The sequence below is a fragment of the Mustela nivalis genome (genome assembly GCF_964662115.1).
Source record: "Mustela nivalis genome assembly, chromosome: 1".
In the NCBI taxonomy this organism is placed as follows: Eukaryota; Metazoa; Chordata; class Mammalia; order Carnivora; family Mustelidae; genus Mustela; species Mustela nivalis.
In genome coordinates this window covers 176,174,409-176,188,004 of record NC_139020.1, presented here as the reverse complement: position 1 = coordinate 176,188,004, position 13,596 = coordinate 176,174,409, and the positions used below count along the sequence as shown (strand labels likewise).

General features: G+C 41.5%; 1 protein-coding gene across 1 annotated transcript in view; it reads right to left on the bottom strand.

Moving 5' to 3' along the window:
• The window catches only part of PDZRN3 (PDZ domain containing ring finger 3), a 238,229-nt gene that overhangs the window by 168,122 nt on the left and 56,511 nt on the right, over window positions 1-13,596 (bottom strand). The window lies entirely within an intron of this gene.

The following is a 13,596-nucleotide window of genomic DNA, read 5'->3' as shown; positions in this document are numbered from 1 at the left end:
GCTTAAGAAGTCTCAAGAGAAAATTCAGAAAATGTCCCATCCCCATTTTTCTTTCCCAAATCTGCCACACTAAGAAATCCTCTCAACTTTCAATATCTTCACCTTTACAATGAGCACAATACAAATGCACTCTTTCCTTTTTGAAACTTTTAGAATCGCTCATAAACACCAAGGAAATGGCAAATAAAATAAGCAATAATCATCCGTAACTATGAATGTTTTTCATTTAAGGAAAAAAAAAACTTTAAAAGCTAAGACTCTATAAAAAATGGTTTCAGACAACAGAAACACAAACATGTCATTTTTAATAATGTAAAATATAATATCTAGTACAAATAATACTATAATTTTATCCTTTTCCTGGTGACAAATATAATGCTAGGCCCCCAAAGGAGAGCTATCAACACTGCACAAATATTTTCAAGATATTTCAGGTACCTAAATAAAGCAAAGAGAGGTAAATTACTTGTCAAAAAAGCCTCTTTTTTTCCTTCACTATTTCCCGAGAGCTTCCTGTGGGCCAGACACAGTGCCTGGTGTTGAGGATACAATGATGAGTAAAACAGGAGAAAAAAGACATTTATTAAATCCAATACTACTATTAACTATAAACCATGTCAGGAAAACTACCCAGTGTTTGGGAGAAGAGTTCATGGCAGAAATTGAAGGCAACTCTGAAGAAAGGACACTCAAGCTTCTCTTCTATGGACAGAGGACTCCTGGAAGTTTCTAGAAGCCGTCCAGGAAGGGAGGTAGCTTCCAGCCCCAAGGGTCTTCCCTATTTGTCCATCTGGAGGATGTTGGGGAAAGTGACTCCAAGTGCCCAGTGCAGAATGCCACTGCTAACCCTGAGTTATGTGTACCTGACCAGGGAACAACCTCCCCCTCCCTCTGCTGCCCCCAGAACGCCACCACCTTCTTGCCTTCCCCCCAACAAGGCCTGAGAGATTGCTGTACTAGCCTGCTCCTCACATTCCTGAAGCCCTGTGGGCAGGGTTGGGACAGAGAGCCGCACAGCACAGGCCTGCTGTTGAAGGAAATACGGAAAAGGCAGAGGAAGGAGGGGTCTGTCCTTCGTTCCTGTTTCCCCCACACGGCTGTGGTTGGACCTTGCACAGGATGGACAGAACCACCTCTCCCCTCCCTCCTAGCTCCTTTACAAGAAAAACATCCAGAGCCTGGGCTTTCTCAATTCAAAAACAGCTCAACGATGGGAAGCCAGCTGCTTTCAAAAAGAAACAACACAAGTATTCTTTATTTTATAAGACCTTTTCCATTTCCAGAAAAAAAAAAAAAAAAGTACTGCATTAAAGGCAACAGCTGCTTCAAGTTAATAAAATCTGAATTATCTCTGCCTGGAAACTGATCACTGGTTTTAAGTCAGAAAGTTGGATTTCTAGGACAATTTCTCATCTTATGATTTGAATCCTTCCTTTCTGTGGTGGAAATAAAATTCAATGTGTGGTTATTCTTTATTCCTAATTTAGATTAATAATGACACACTTTAAATCCAAGGCCTCATATTTAAAAAACTATGTAATCAAACTAGTGGTTGAAAATAAATGCCAATTTCAAGTCTGGGATGTATCTCAACATTCTTAATCCAGCTGTCTGGCTATTTTCTTCCATTTAATATTTAACTATTTAAATGTCATATCTTGTGTCTTTTGATTAACATATTTCTGAAAAAATGTTTAAATATACAGGAGACTGTTGTAATGATTCACAAAGGCAGGCAATGTATTAATATTTTCAGACGCCATCATTTCAAATCATTCTGCTAACTCTAATCAGTGAGTTTTGTTCAACTTACAGACAAAAAATGGAAATATGAAATTTCACAAACTTAAATGGTTTAATGCAATATGTTTATCCAATGTATAAAAGTAAGAGTAGAAGAAATGCCAAAACATTAACACTGGTTATCTCTAGTTGATTTCACATAATTTTCTGTATGTTCTATGAAATAAAAATGCATTATTTTCACAAAATCGAAAAAATGCTTTTATCTTTACTATGTTTTTTAATGAATAATCATATATAGAAACTCTGCTTCTAAAAATAAACCTCTGTAATATAACCAATTATTTTTATATAATGAAACTAAAACTCTTGGCTAGCACTATACTGGGAGTGAAAACTGTTTTGTTTTGTAAGGGGGAATATGTAGGGGGGAAATGTATGTAGGGGTATGTAGGAGTGAAATATGTAGGAGGGGAAACCTCCAGGAGTGTATCCACAAAGCTAGCAAATAATTTTTTTAAAAGGACTAAATATTAGCATAAATATTCCATTTTTTGCACAGTATTTTATTTTTTTGCACAGTATACTAGAGGTCTTTGTAAGACAGAAGTATCATTATAATGGTTCAAAAATATCATTATTTTAAAATCTGGTAAGTTCTAAAGTATCTACTCAATCAAAACAGAAAAGTAGATAAAAATGATGATTCATTCTTCACTGGCTTTTGCCCCATCCCAGGCACACCTAACACCAAGGGCTAGAAGTGTGAACTTGCAAACTGTCTTTCCTATTCATTTTCCTGTCCAGGCTCCCTCCATCGGTCAGGGGCTGGGTCCCCAGGACGGATAATAAGGTCAGAAGAGAAGCAGGTGACTTCAAGCCTATAGTGAATCCAGGCCAAGGCAAACACCGTTAGCTTCTTAGACCCTTCCAAATGCAAATGCAAGTGGGGAGGAGGCTAAAAACCTTACTTAAAATATGCTATGGAAGCTTTACAAGTAGCCTTTTAAATCATGTACTCTCAGAAACCTGTGAATTTCATCACTGACCCCAGAAACCAGGAACTCCTGAGGTCCCCATTATTTGATAGCCTATACAAGACAACAAAAAATGCTCCCAAGGACATGGGACTGCTTTGCCTGGGAAGACCCCAGATGGCCCAGTAAGTGATGACAATGTCCACTAGCTGCACATCATTAGGGGGACACTATAAGAAAAATGTTCCAGGAGTGTCTAAGACAGGGCTGCTATCTTCAAGACGCCCATAGGTACACCAAGCAATCAGGACAAACAGGTAGCCACAAGAAGCCAGATGCTGTGAATGGCCATTTTCTGGTTCATTTCTTTCAGTGGGTTCGGATTTAATAGATTCCATGGGAATGCAAGCTGGTACAACCATTCTGGAAAACAGTATGGAGATGCCTTCAGATGTTAAATATAGAGCTACCCTACAACCCAGCAATTGCACTACTAGGTATTTACCCCAAAGATACAGATATAGTGGAAAGAAGGGCCATATGCACCCCAGTGTTCACAGCAGCAATGTCCACAAGAGCCCAACCATGGAAGGTTTGAGATGTCCTTCAACAGATGAATGGAAAAAGATGATGTGGTTCATATATAAATGGAATATTACTCAGCCATCAGAAAGGATGAATACCTACCATTTGCATTGACATGAATGGGACTGGAAGGGACTATACTAACTGAAATAAGTCAAGCAGAGAAAGAGAATTATCATATGGTTTCGCTCATATGTGGAACACAAGGAATAGCACAGAGGACCGTAGGGGAAAGGAGGGATAACTGAAAGGGATGAAATCAGAGAGGAAGACAAACCATGAGAAATTATGGACTCTGGGAAATAAACTGAAGGTTACAGAAGGGAGGGTGGTGGGGGGATGAGGTAACAGGGCATTAAGGAGGGCACATGTTGTGATGACCACTCGGTGTTATATGCAACTAATGAACTGCTGAATACTACATAAAAACGAATGCTGGCTAGCTAAACATAAAAAATAACCCTTCAGAACTTGTCTACGTAGTTTATACTAAGTAGAACCTCTCTGATGGGTGTGAATCCCTCTTAAACATCTTGCTCTCACATGTCATTCTTCTCCCTTCTGCACAAGGGCTGCAGGTTTTAGACTTGGAGCCATCAGCTAATCTGAAGACTATCTCCTCTGCACATTAAAGCTACCTTCCAGTTACTGCATGCAATAATTTCCCACTTAAACAAGGCAAGGGTTATTTTTTATTTGATTTGCTTATTTGTTGATGGAGGATTATTTCTTTTTAAAATGAGTTTACATGTAGAAAGAATGGATGTAAGTAAAGCTATTTTGTTTAGATTTTTAAAAGGTTTTATTTATTTACTTTTCAGAGAGAGAGAGAGAGAGAGAGAGAGAGAGAGAGAGAAGGCACAAGCAGGCAGAGAGGCAGGCAGAGGCAGAGAGAGAAGCAGGCTCTCTGCTGAGCAAGGAGCCCGATGTGGGACTTGATCTTGGGACCCTGGGATCATGACCTCAGCCGAAGACAGACGCTTAATGGACTGAGCCACTCAGGTGTCCCAGTAAAGCTGTTTTGTTTTTTTTTTTTTTTAAATACCAATATGGATAGAAGAGCTGACGCTGGTATCTGAATGAAGACTGGCCAAGGCTGGGATACAGTTTCCATATGCGTGCCATTAAAATAAAACAAAACTCCGACTAGGAGATGTCCCCCACCACAGCATTATCTTAGTTCTTCCTTAGAATCAATATTTACACTCACAGAGCACATGTGAGCAGGCAGTTCACTTATAAATCACCTCGAGTACGTTCTTCCAAGGGTGGAAGCAGTGGCCCTGTGCACCATCCCTGACTCGATCTGATCAGCATGGTGAACCTTCAGACTTCCATCTCTGCAGGGGACAGAGTCTGCACCAGACAGTGCCTGCTCTCCAGATACCCGGCGATCTGTAAGTAGTAACATGCCTCTAATGCAGAAGGCTTGAACACCTGTCCCACAAAATATTAAGACTTTCTCTCTTACAATCTCAAAGACAAGAAAAACACGTTGTAGAGTCCTTTTTAGGCGTCAACGACTACACTCGGCAATTTACACATATTCTGTGAACTTCATTTTCGCAGGAGTCCTATTTCTTCCTATTGAGAAATAGGACATGCCGTAAGAAAACCTGCGTCACGGTACACATGGCAGGCGAAGTGGGAAATCACTTCAACATACCTGCCTAATGGCATGTCAGATACATTTTGCTCCGAACCTGGAAATACCCAACCTACATTCGAACCAGTTTTATATGTAGTTTTGTAAACTCTGCTCCTCCTCCCATCTTCTTGGGACAGAACATGGTCTGTGGCAGATAGGTCCCTTGGCGTCAGCATCAGATTAAGTGGACAGAGACAAAAGCTTTAGAACAGGGGTGTGTCTGTGTTAGTACAGCCAGCGCTGACTATCACTCATGGTGGGGAACACCGCATTATTAAGATTTAACGATCCTTGGTCCAGAAATCCCCCTCACTCCAAACGAAGGTAAACCAGAGTCATGGCTCACGTGCATGGAGTGGGTCTGGCCCATCTGCGCTACTTGAGTCTATCAGTGAGATCTAAATGATGTTTGTCAGAGAGCAACAGGGAGAGTGGGAGGAAGAGTACAAACAATTATGTAAACAGCTCCACTGGGGAAACCATTTGAAAAGTCATTGAATTCATCCAGTAGCCTATAAAAGTCCTCTACAGGGATACAGATAATAAGCTTCATACGATAACTTTCTTATCTTACCTGCCCTTAGGAACTCTTTACACTTCACACTGGTTAACTGGATCCTTGAATAAAATACGTGTTTTGGATGAGATTCAGTTGATCCATGAGCTGGATAATGTTTTGTTTTCACATCCACTAAATTGGTTTTGTGGAGTTCTTTTCAAGTGAAGTAGCAAATATTCTGAAAGTTTTCTACCTTTCATGCAATAGGGCTTCCCCTCACTTAGACAAACACCACAGCTTCTTCCTTTTTACCACTGCTGTGACCAGAGCAAGTGCTCTTTTTGTCCAGTGGTTCTGATGGAATGAGCCTTCTCGCTCAGATTACTCAGAATTTCTAGAGGAGGAGAGGCTGCGGCACCCAACAGTGGCCGCTGGGCTGCAGAGGGCAAGGGCGTCCCGGACAGTGGATGCCGTCTGTCCTCTTCACCAATGGAAACCTCACAATGATACCCAACATGGAGGCGCCTGAATGGGGGAGCTTCATTTCTTAGCATCTCACATTACTAGTCCATTCACCTGTCAGGATACTGGTAATATCTGAGAAAAAAGTGAACTACTTCTGAGAGATAACATGTTTCACCTGATGGGATACAGGAAAGGATGCCATAATCAGTCTTTGAATTGGCACGTGTCTAGATTTTGAGAGGCCCATGTTTGCAAAATTTCAACCTGAACACATAAGGTCCTAAGTCTCCATTCCTGGACAAGATTTAACAAACAAACAAACAAACAAAAAAAAAAATTCTAGGGGCGCCTGGGTGGCTCAGTTGATAAACATCTGCCTTTGACTCAGGTCATGATCCCAGAGTCCTGGGATCGAGCCCCACATTGGGAACCTTGCTTCTCCCTCTCCCCCTGCTTATGTTCCCTCTCTTGCTATGTCTCTGTCAAATAAATAAAATCTTTTTAAAAAGTTACTTATTTCCGAGGGCAATTTTATTGTATTTTTAAAAGATTTTATTTGCTTATTTGAGAGAGAGAGAGAGAGATAGTGAGAGAGAGCATGAGAGGGGAGAAGGTCAGAGGGTGAAGCAGACTCCCCGTGAAGCTGGGAGTCTGATACAGGGCTCGATCCTGGGACTCTGGGATCATGACCTGAGCTGAAGGCAGTTGCTTAACCAACTGAGCCACCCAGGAGCCCTCTCTTAGTGTAATTTTAAACAAATCATTACAACTTGGTACCATTAATAGGACAGAAAAACCCAAATCATCTTTTATGCTGGAAAAGCTGTCTTGTTTTCTCGAGGTAGCCATGTGAGCTTAATCACTTTCAGTAAGACCCACTCTGCACGCCAAACCTCACTGCCAGCATCATAAATAAATCTTCTGATCTGAGTTGGTTTCTAATATCTAAACCAGCACAGGAAAGTGGGAGTCTTCACGGCATTCACATTCAGAGGAGAATGGACTGCAGTAATACGAACTAATGGATGCTTAGTGAAATAACACCAGACGGATAAATCACGAGAACTTCCTCGTAATAATCAGAGTCAAAACTAATGAAAGAAACCTATGGATGTCTGCTATGCAGAGGGCATATGAACGCTCTGTTACAAGACGGCCATGGGATGCGACTCCTCTAAAACACTGACCCCACCAACCCCTGATGTTAGGAGGTGTTCCATTAGATTGAAATTAGACATGCTTTCCAGAGTCCCTTTGAAAAATTAAACAAAAAAGGCCCCATTCCTTGAAAACTACAAAGTATGTCATTACTCAGACCTCACTTTGCTTTTACAGAACACGATTACAAAACTATCGGCCAACCCCAAACCTGTATTCGCCGAGGTCGGTGCCCCTTTTAGGCAGGGCATTTACTTTCCTGGCTTTCATTTCATTTAACAGCATCTGAAATTTACAGAATGAGGGGCATGATGGATATATACGGGAGTTTCTTATCCCAAATCAGAGCCTGAATGGACAGCATCATAATACGACTTTTTGCACTTTCTTTTCTTTCTTTTCCTTTTTAATCTGAAGAGAGGGGAAGTGAATTCTTTACCAAAAAAGGTTCCAGGACATATTTCTCAGTTGTTTCTCACCTTAAAAATGAAGTGTATCTCCTCTAAGTGTTACTGGCAACATACAACATCTCTAAGTCAGCTTAAACCTTTTCCTTGTAAATGAGAAACACATTTGCAGACTTTCTGGTGGTCCTCATTTAACGATGGGTTGCAACTTGCCAAATTATATTTTCTATGCAAAAAAAAAAGGGTAGATGAGCTAGAGAAATCAAAAGCAGTATTTAGGATGAAGCCTGGCAGTTGTGCAGAAAGAACATGCCTTGTATTATCACATTTACCCAGCCTAAAACCCTGTATTTAAAAAAAAAAAAGAAAAAAAAAAAAGTTAGCCATTCTTTGCATTTGACTGTGTTGACAATCGGGAGTCCAAAGTCTAACATAAATGTATGGCTACCATTTTATGCAATTTCATTTATAAAGCCAAGGGCCACTTGCCTAACTGCGGACTTTTCTGCAAATTTTCTATGACAAATAATAGATCTTCAAATGCCTGAATTTTCCACCAACTTACAGCAGCATGGGAGAATCTCAACAAAGACCCTAAGACCATATGGCCCCCAAAGCCAAAGATATTCACCATTTGTTCCTTTGTAGAAAAGATTTACTGACTCCTGCTGTAAATCTATGAAGTATTATTATTATCCCAAATTTACCTAAGAGGCAAAGGCGACCCAGAGAGAGAAAGGAATGTAGTAGAAGGTAACACAGCAAGAAGATGCAGGCGCTGGTACTTGAGGCAGTCAGCCTCCAGGGCGTGGGCTCCCAACTTTGGTGTGACCTGTCATTGGTATTGCTGTCATTATGATCACCGACATGCACTCTCAGGAACACGCACACTGTTCCCTGAGCTTTGGGCTGCCCTGAGAGTGGTTACTGGTTCAGAGGTCAAGCCTCTGCAGTGTTGGATGTTCTGCCCTCTTCTGGCTCTGGGTCTTGCTTCCTGAGCCATGCCTTCTCGAGCCAAACCTGTGTAACGCTACATCCCAAATCTCCAGTCCTAGGCCTGGCAGTGCCTGCTGAGTGATTTAGAGCTAAACGACTCTAAGGCTGTCATTGCACGTCTCTTAAATTCTCTTTTCCCATCTGAGTTGAGTTTTCGGTCATCCTGAGACTTTGCCTGCCTGCCTTGTGGGGCTTTGGCTATTGTCTTTCCCATCTGTCCATGTGGCCTAGCCCCACCTGTTATCTAAGCCGGCATCTGGGTCTCTTCTCAGCAGTAGCCATATGGCCTCAATCTGGGGTGTGTGTCATGGGGAGTGGGGATCACAGCCCCAGCACCATCTGCGTTCCATCAGGTCCCTCCAGCACCTGTACCAACTTCTCTTTTCAAAGCCCAATACTCTGAGACTTCTTTTGTCCCTTGCTCTTCCTCTGTCGGGTTGAAGAGGGAGTTCCAGCCGTCACCTGTTCCATGCAGAAGCCCATTCCCTGGATGAACCAGTCCTTCCTAGGTCCTCTCCCAGGTCACTCCTGATGCCAAGTGGGAACCTTCCTTCTCAGGGTCACAACCACCACCCGTCCCCTGCTGGGATCAGTGGCAAGCCTCATCGTTAAGATCCTAGGGTCTGCAGTCAGCCAAACATGGGCTAGAATCCTGGCCCTCCTCCTGACCTGCTGTGTGCAACCAGGCAAGTCTAACAACTCCACTTCCCTTTCGTCATCTTTAAAATGGGGACTACTATACAGTTATCGTGAAGATAACTGTCGAGAAAGGCATCGTGAAGATGCCGCTGAGGTCTAAGCATGCTGCCTGGCACACATTAAGTGCTCAGTAAACATGAGGGAGTGCCAGCCTACGACTTTTATTATTCTCATCATCACTATTAACTGCAACTATCAATTGTGACTTTTACAACATCAAAGTTATCTAAATATAGAATTGTCACAGTAACTATATGCACAGCGCCATACAATTCTGTATGTGCTGTGCATTCTCTGGGGCTAAAGGAAATGAATCCACCAATAATCTCTCTAGGCCCACGTTTCCTCATATGAAAAGAGGAAAATGTGGATGAACTGGGAGTTCATGTTTCCAAATATTGTCTAAGAATAAAGCTGACACATAGACCAATGGAACAGAATAAGGAACCCAGACATGGACCCTCAGCACTATGGTCAACTCATCTTCAACAGAGCAGGAAAGAACAGCCAATAGTTACTCTTCAACCGACGTTCTTAAAAAGATAGTCTCTTCAACAAATGGTGTTGGGAAAATTGAACAGCCACATGCAGAAGAATGAAAGTGGACCATTCCTTATACCGTACACAGAAATAGACTCCAAATGGATGTAAGATCTAAATGTGAGACAGGAATCCATCAAAATCCTAGAGAAGAGGGGCACCTGGGTGGCTCAGTCACTAAGCATCTACCTTTGGCTCAGGTTATGATCTCAGGGTCATCGGATTGAGCACTACATCAGGCTCTCTGCTTGGCGGGGAGCCTGCTTCTCCCTTTCCAGCTCCCCTGTGCTTGTGTTCTGCTCTTGCTATATCTATTTGTCATAAATAAATAAAATATTTTTAAAAAATCCTAGAGGATCTCAGCTGCAGCAACTTCTTGCTAGACATGTCTCTAAAGACAGGTAAACAAAGGCAAAATGAACTATTGGGACTTCCTCAAGATAAAAAAGCTTTTTCACAGCAAAGGAAACAGTTGATAAAACCAAAAGACAACCATCGGAATGTGAGAAGATATTTGCAAATGTCTTATCAGATAAAGGGCTAGTATCCAAGGTCTATAAAGAACTTATCAAGCTCAACATCCAAAGAACAAATAATTCAGTCAAGCAATGGGCAGAAGACACGAACAGACATTGCTCCAAAGAAAACATCCAAATGGTCAACACACAACATGAAAATATATTTCACATCACTTGGCATCAGGGAAATACAAATCAAGACCACAATGAGATACCACCTCACACCAGTCAGAATGGCTAAAATTAACAAGTCAGGAAACGACAGACGTTGGCGAGAACAGGGAACCCTCCTACACTGGGAATGCAAGCTGGTGCAGACACTCTGGAAAACACCATGGAGGTTCCTCAAAAAGTTGAAAATAGGGGCGCCTTGGTGGCTCAGTGGGTTAAGCCTCTGCCTTCGGCTCAGTTCAAGATCCCAGGGTTCTGGGATAGAGCCCCACATCGGGCTCTCTGCTCAGCAGGAAGCCTGCTCCCTCCTCTCTCTGACTGCCTCTCTGCCTACTTGTAATCTCTGCCAAATAAATAAATAAAATCTTTAAAAAAACCAAAAGTTGAAAATAGAGCTACCCTATGACCCAGCAATTGCACTACTGGGTTCTGACAAAGATACAGATGTAGTGATCCAAAGGGGCACCTGCACACCAATGTTGATAGCAACAATGTCCACAATGGCCAAACTATGGAAAGAGCCCACAGGTCCACTGACAGAAGAATGGATAAAGAATATATGGTAGATATACCCAACGGAATATTACTCAGCCATTAAAAAATGAAATCTTGCCATTTGCAACAACATGGATAGAACCAGAGGGTATTATGCTAAGTGAAAAAAGTCAATCAGGGAAGATGATCATTCTAAGATTCTTACTCATATGTGGAATTTAAGAAACAAGACAGAGGATCACAGGGGAAGAGAGGAAAAAAATAATACAAGATGAAAACAGAGACGGAGACAAACTCTTACATAAGAGTCTCTTAAGCACAGGAAACAAACTGAGGGTTGCTGGAGGGGAGGGGGATAGGGGATGGGGGATGGGGTAACTGGGTGATGGACATTAAGGAGGGCACAGGATGTAATAAGCATTGGGTGTTTTAGAAGACTGATGAATCACTGACCTCTACCTCTGAAACCAGTAATATATTATACATTAATTTTTTTAAAAGAATGTGATTTGTGGTTAATAAAAGGAATAAAAAATGATATATTAAAAAAATAAAGCTGATAAACCTGTATGCTGATTTCAGCTTCTGTAATACCCTAGGAAGACAGGACAAATCCTACAAGTTTCCAAACAACGCTGCTTGTTACAAACTAAACTTTGTTTCCAGTGACAAACATCCCTGTTATAAAAGCCAGGTTTGTCTTCATCCCTCAAACCATTTTCTGTAGCTTATCCTTTAAGGCAAGAATTTTCATGTCAAAGAAATAAATGACATCTGAGCAAAGTAAAAATAAACCCAATACGTGTCTTGCTTTATGAAGGTCAAACAATGGACACCCAAAATGTTCAAAGTATTAGCCTAATTAGGGAAAAGGGAAAAGTACTCCAAGCTTGAAATTTCCAGATGCCACATGATGATGGCTTGACAATTTTAACTTACATTTCATATTCTGGTCATGAGAGAAAGGAGGAGGGATGGTTTGGTTTTCAACTTTGTAGCTGGACTTTCTCAAATCAATTTCCTTTCCTGGTATACACAAAATAACATCTCTTCTTTAACACGAGGAATGCAGAAAATCTCAACTGGTAAGCAGTCATGCTCACTTACCACACTGAGACTAAAATGTGATTTGATAATCTTATCAGAAGATTCCCATGACCTGTGGGCATAGCCTTCATTTCATAAAATACTGAACAAATGGCTTTATCACAAAATTCCCAGAAGGAAAATCTGAATCTATGTGGGAATTCCCTACCAAAGAACTGTCCCTTTGTTCCAATTTTATAAAATGCTCCTTATCTGAGGGCAATGAACACATTTATGAAGCGGGAATCCCAGGAGGAGAAGCCTGGAAGGGCAGTGACCACTTACTGCCCACCTGGCTCTTTCTGACCTTTCCTTTGACAGCACAATCCACATCTGAGCCACCCTCAGGGATGGTGAATGAATCTTAATGAGGCCACACCAATCATAGTAAATTCTGTCTCATAACTGAGTTGGGGTGTGACCCATTCTGTCTAACAAGCCAATAGGAAGGTTCAGTCTGTCCTAGGACTTCTAGGAAAGCATCTCTCACACTCACAGAAAGGGACAAAGAAATAATGTCTTGTTGCTGTCTCTGGAGGCTGTCTTAACTAGATGTGATGCAAGGACCTGTGGCAGCCCTCTTGTGACCATGAGGAAAACTAAGCTGGCAAGGTAAGGATGACCAAGAAGAGCCTGGGTCTTTGACAAAGTCACTGACCTGCTCAGCTTGCTGATCTGGGAATCACCCAGTCCTTGTCCCTATGAACATGTTTTCAAAGTTCCATGACATATGGCTAAAAAGACCTAAAATAATAGAACTAGATCTATGGAAAATTAGAGAAAAATCTAGCTGTTCATTAGATGTCCCCTCCAAATAGCACACAGAAACGGGCTGATCTGCCTTATCACAAGTGGCAAGATGTGAAAGGAACAATTTTTCGCTTGAAGAGCATGGACACTGACTGCTGAGGACACAGCTGCCACAGTTCACCTGTGATGTGTGCAGACACTTGCTTTGCTTATTAAGTGAACAATGTCTTCAACATCCCCATGTGCTAGACTCTGCAACCTGTGAAATGAGGTTTTAGGAACAAGCCTTCTAAACTGCATATGGATATGAGATAAAAAGATTTTTTTAAAAAGTGACTACAACATCCATCAGCAAATGCCAGGTATGACTGTTATTAGAAATCACAGTCCAAAAATTATGGCCTGGGTTTCCAAGTTTTTAAAGAATTCTCCAGGGGTTAAAATTTCCTCAGGGGATAAAAAAAATTTTTTTTAATCAATTTTACACGAACACTGAAACTGTTTCTTACTCAGAGTCCATTTAATTAAAAACAAAAACAAAAAGCCAAGGGGCACCTGGGTCGCTCAGATTGGTTAAGCATCAACTCTTGATTTCAGCTCAGGTCATGATCTCAGGGTTCTAAGAGAAAGCCCTGTATCAGGCTTCACACTCAGTGTGGAGGTCGCTTGGGATTCTCTACTTCTCCCTCTGCCCTTCCCTCTCCCCAACTTGTGCACAAGCTCTGATAAATTGATAAGATTAATATAAATACATACATACATACATAAACAAACAAACCAAACTAGTCTTATTTATCTGGCAGACAAAATTCAGAGAACTCTACACGTATTAAAAGTATAAATCTGGTTCACTGATGAA